Below are 6,000 nucleotides of genomic sequence, written 5' to 3'. Positions count from 1 at the left end.
TACAACATAGAAAATCACAATTACATCTGCATATGAACATAACACTTGTTAAAACAAACCTATATTGTACAACAAACTGGGATGCACTGTTGTTACTAGGCTTACGGCAATCACATAGACTGAGGTCGCTGTTTACCTGCACTTGTTCAGCAGACCTCGGTGTGACGGGGCTTGACACGCCCTCTATGTGACATGTGTCACGTGAAGACATAGTGTTATTGATTTTACGAATTATTAACACTAAATGAATCTTGTACTTTTGTGAATGGTGTAGTAATTCAAATTTAAAATGTGCGTACAACACATAGCAGACGCAGGAGAACATCTAAAATACATTGGCATATTGTTTTTTATAAACTATAAAACATAAAATAGATCGATGATAAGTTGTTAGAGTGCATAACATGTACAAAGCAAAAGATAATGCCACAGAATAATAAATAAACAACATAAAAAGAGGCGTAACACAGGTCTTTCTTAAAAAACGTAACACCCACCATCTGGCGTGGGAAGTCAAAAGTACAACGTTCGTAATTTATGTAACAAACGTTAATACCAAGGAGTCAAAATATAAAAAATAATAACGTTAATACCAAGGAGTCAAATATATATAAAAAAAATAATCACAGTACGAATCTGCCGTTACTTAATAATTAAAATGCCATGCAAATGTAAGGTGCGAACAAGTAGTATACATCAATAATCGAGAAACCATCATGAGGAAGGACAAGTAATAGTGTCACTTATACCAAAATGTACATTGTACGTTAGAGAAATTAAACATAGACTATGCACGATATCCAGCACTTATTCAAATAGTAAAAGAATTGTTAACATACATTAAAAATAATTACGTAAAGTGATAACCGGTTTGTAGTACTTTGTGTCAACGCCTACGAGATGTCGCCTGTCGTAAATTATGTTCAGTAGGCGTCCATAAGTTCTGTAAATTACAGAACAAAAAGAAAGAAGCATCATTTAAAAAACAGAAATTAGTAATGTTATTAAAACAAACTGAAAAACATGTGTGTCAATGTGTTAAGATAGTTGAAATAGCGGCCATTATACGTGTTCTCGTAGCGATTATGACTGAGGCGTTGTATATAAGGGGTAACAAGCAGCTGACTATGAATTGCAAATTGTGATGAATGACCACAAGTTGAATTTATTTCATAGTAAATCGGAGAAGCATTCCCAAAATGAGGGTTCAGGAGTGGAATAAAAAATTCAAGATGAAAGGATATCAACGATATGATTCGCTGATGACATTGCTACCTTGAGTGAAAGTGAAGAAGAATTAATGATCTGCTGAACGGAACGAGCAATCTGAGTACAGAATATGGATTGAGAGTAAATCGAAGAAAGACAAAAGCAATAAGAAGTAGCAGAAGTGAGAAAAGCGAGAAACGTAACATCAGGATTGATAGTCATGAAGCAGATGAAATTAAGGAATTCTGCTACCTAGGCATTAAAACAACAATGACGCACAGAGCAAAGAGGACATCAAAAGTAGACTAGCAATGACAAAAAGGGCATTCCTGGCCAAGAGAAGCCTACTAGTATCAAACATAAGCCTTAATTCGATGATGATGATGATTATTATTATTAGTGTTTTAGGGCGCACAACAGCGAGGTTATCAGCGCCTGTTCCCAAAAGTTCAATTCAGAGCCGAATTGTGAGAGAATTGGTATTGTTCAAATTGCAAGATTGGACACAGCACATCAAAACAGGGAGATAAAACTAAAAATAAAATAGCAGTACAAACAGGTAAAAATAATTAACGATGGCTGAGTGACCACTTACAAATAATGGATGACCAAACCACGGGACAGCACATTAAGACTTCAATCCCAATATTTTGGGAAGAAGGCCAGACATCACACAAAAACGTAAAACTCTAGCGACACTCGCCTCATTATTGGTTAAAAGAGAGGGTAGGTCTGGTGGGAAACTGAAATCTTCCCTCAAACCCGCATATAAAGCACACTCAGTTAAAATATGTCGTATCGACAGCTGTGTCCCACATGTCTGACACGTTGGTGGCTCCTCACGACGTAACAGAAAACCATGTGTCAAAGGACAATGGCCTATTCTAAGCCGTGTAAGGCTACTTCCTCAGCTCGTCGTTGTCGGAAGGAGGTGAGCCACGGTCCGACAGAGTCCTTCACTGCTCGCAACTTATTATCCCTCACGTCCAGCCACTGAGCCTCCCACCAATGCATGACCTTTCGAGTCACGAATGCTGTTAGTGCCTGCAGGGGGACGGAACAGCGAGCAGGAGGTGGGATGGAGCAAGCCTCCTTGGCAGCCGCATCTGCAAGTTCATTTCCAGGAATCCCTATGTGCCCTGGAACCCAGCAGAAAATTACATCCTTACCCTGCTGTTGCAAGAGCAGGAGTGCGTCCTGCACCTCTTGCACCATTCGAGGAAGCAATTTCTGAAAAGGTATGTCTGGAGTACAGCATTGTAAGGTAGTGAAACGTGGACTGTGGGAAAACTGGAACAGTATGGAATTGAAGCATTTGAGATGTGGTGCTACAGACGAATGTTGAAAATTAGGTGGACTGATAAGGTAAGGAATGGGAGGTTCTGGAGAGTAAAGAATATGTGGAAAACACTGATAAGGAAAAGGGACAGGATGACAAGACATCTGTTAAGACATGAGGGAACGACTTCCATTGTACTAGAGGGAGCTGCAGAGGGCAAAAACTGTAGAGGTTAGAATGCAGCTAGAAAATAATTGAGGACGTTGGTTGCAAGTGCTACTCTAAGATGAAGAGGCTGGCACAGGAGAGCAATTCATGGTGGGCTACATAAAACCAGTTAGAAGACTGATGACTAAAAAGAAATGTGCATGCCATATATTAGGCACTATACTTGACAGCTCCACAGTGTTTAGTTTTGGTGTATCATACTTTTCGTCATTTGTTAACATTCCATACTTGCTTGTTTGAATGGAAATACTACTGATTTGTTCTTGTACACATATATTAATTGCAGTGTCGCATTTATGTATAAGCATATGGCACATCCTGTGATATATGGTACCTGATTTCTGTATTTCACACAGTATTCCGTTTTTGTATTTCATAATTTTCAGCACTTGTTAAAACTATATATGTGGATATTTAAATAGGAAGGTATCAGTGATTAGTTGTTGTATGCAAGTGTTAAAAGCACTGTTGCATGTATCACAGAGTGAAACACACTTGTTTTTTTAATGTGCAAGGAGATCCCATTCTGTGAATCGGGCCATCTACTTGACAGCAGCACAGTGGTATCAGATTGAAGGCTCCGCAGTGTGTAGAGTACAGCTTACCCACCATCCATTGGTCTACAAAAGAAATTCCATTGGCAAGTGACTGCGCTCTCTCAACGTGAAACTTTATTTCATTTATGCATAAATCTGTAATGGAGGATATTCTACTATAGTGTGGCAAAATATTTGAGAAACAGGAAGACCAGTCAAAATGGTCTAGATAATGTCTGATTGATTGAAGGCAGTTTTTGCACATAAATTTACTTCCAGAAGCGTAGGGCAAACCCAACGACTGGCATAATTATTTGTGAATGGATTTGAAAATATAATTACCTTTCGACACGAAAAAATACCTGTCTGAGAACAGCAATTTCTCCACATAAGCCACCGATCGTGACGTTAACAGTCCTGGGAGCAGCAAGAAGGTATGAGAATCTACATTTCTTTACTGCAGTTGCGAAACAAGCGTTGAGTGAAATCACATCCAACATAAGGAAAGCTATTTATAAGGTTGATAGTGGAAAGGGGGCGTGGTAATTACGACGATAACTAACCACTCGCACTCCCGTCACTTATTATGACTACTTTTATTCCCACAGCGTATACACAATGCGTGTAGATTAGAGTGCATACTACAGAGAACTGATCTGCCAAAGTTACAGTTGTTCTTGCTGCGGTAGGGCAGCGATAGTATTGGGGGGTAGGGCCAATGGTTTTACATCCCCACAATACTGTACTGAAGGAGGATTTCTTGAAGGTAAGTAAAGCACCTCAAATCTGTTATTTATCAATTGTGACAAAGTATAGGTCAGTAGATAATATTTTGACAGCTTTAGAATCTTTTCACTATCATTTTCAAGACAGGCTGCATATCGAATGCGCATGCTCCGAACGATATATATCGACCGCGCGACTCTCGTGGTGGATGCAATTCAATTTATTAGCGTCCTTGTAGTACATCATCAAAATGACATAGGACTTGTCAATAAACATTACAATTTAAAATACATGTACATGAAAATTTATAATTGAATTTACTTGTCACTTAGACATTATAATTTTAATAGGACTATAAGAACATTAACATAAAAAGATAAAAGTAGGATAACAACATATAAAAAAAGAGCTAGTGATTCTCACATCAAAGATTATTTCCATTCTTACATTAAAACTGTTCCACACTTCCATAGAAACAGCAAGTATTTAAATGTGAGCAATTACACATAATCATTATGTCAGGAAAATATTAACTGCGCTTTTATTGTCAATGATTCATAAACTCTCCAATACTGTAAAAACTATTGCTCAATAACATGTTTTTTAATTCTCTTTTAAATATATGCAGTTTTGGTATTATTTTTAGTTCTTTGGGGAGAGCACTGCAGAGGATTTTGGGTTGGTATAGCACACTTTTGTGATACATAGCTGTTTTATGAATTTCTATGTGGAAATCATTCCTATTCCTCGTTTCATAGTTGTGAAATTCTCTGTTTAATGTAGAAAATTCCTCGTGTTCTTTTAAAAAACATATGCTTTCATATATGTATAAGGATGGTAGTGTCATGATTTTTAATTCTTTGAAAGCATGCCTACAAGACTCTCTATATCCTATACCTTTCATTATTCTGACTGCCTTCTTTTGTAGTCTAAATGAATGTTTTGTTAGACTGTGGTTCCCACAAAACTGTATCTTAATAAGCTGTGCATGGATGAGAAATAAACACATAACACTGTTTTAATATTACGTGAGCTTTTAAGCATTCTAAGTATATGACATGTTTGACTTAATTTTTTGTTCAATGATATTACATGCTTTTCCCATCTTAAGTGTTCATCAAACCACACTCCCAAGAATTTAGTGGAGGATGCTTGTTCAGTCTTACACTTGCCCAGTTCTACTGTAAGGTTAGTTTTTATTTTATTTGTAATATGTCTGAAGTTGATTAACGTTGTTTTTTGGCATTCACAACGAGTCTGTTTTCATTAAACCATCTGTCTGCTTCATCTGTTGCTAATGTGACTTTTTCCTGTAAGTTAGCTTCACTATTTGCTTTAACAAACAAACTTATATCATCAGCAAACAGTACTGCCTCTGCTTCAGATAGTTGACTTGGTAGGTCATTGATAAATATTAAAAACAGTAATGGCCCTAATACAGATCCCTGGGGTACTCCGTACAAAACTCTCTCGAATCTTGATTAACATGTTCTACCTGCATAGCTTATCTCCACCTTCTGATATCTGTCCGACATGTGATTCAAACCATTTGTGGGCAACTCCACGTATCCCATAGGCATATAACTTCCTAAGCAGTAACTTTGGTTGATGACATCAAAGGCCTTTGATAAGTCTAGAAACAATCCACAATTTAATTCCTTTCTATTTATGGAATTTAGAACAAGTTGCAAAAAATTGAAGATAGCTGTTTCAGTTGATTTACTTTTATGGAAACCATTTTGCGCATTAACCAATATTCTATTCTAAGTAAGAAATTTGTATAGTCTATGGTACATTAGCCTTTCTATTATTTTTGAGAAACCTGACAACATTGATAAAGATACTGTTTATTATACTTACAAGAGCGACGACAAGATACGAACGTTTACTAAGTTAATATTAATTACAAAGGAAACTACTAATTTCAGTTACTTTACTCGTCAGCCACTTCTACTTCAATGAATATTCCGCCGATTGTATATGGCACTGAAAGCAGTCCTTGTTTCCTGTAACTTAGGTACA

This window comes from Schistocerca cancellata, chromosome 6 (assembly GCF_023864275.1).
Source record: "Schistocerca cancellata isolate TAMUIC-IGC-003103 chromosome 6, iqSchCanc2.1, whole genome shotgun sequence".
Classification (NCBI taxonomy): Eukaryota; Metazoa; Arthropoda; class Insecta; order Orthoptera; family Acrididae; genus Schistocerca; species Schistocerca cancellata.
This window is presented reverse-complemented; position numbering follows the sequence as displayed.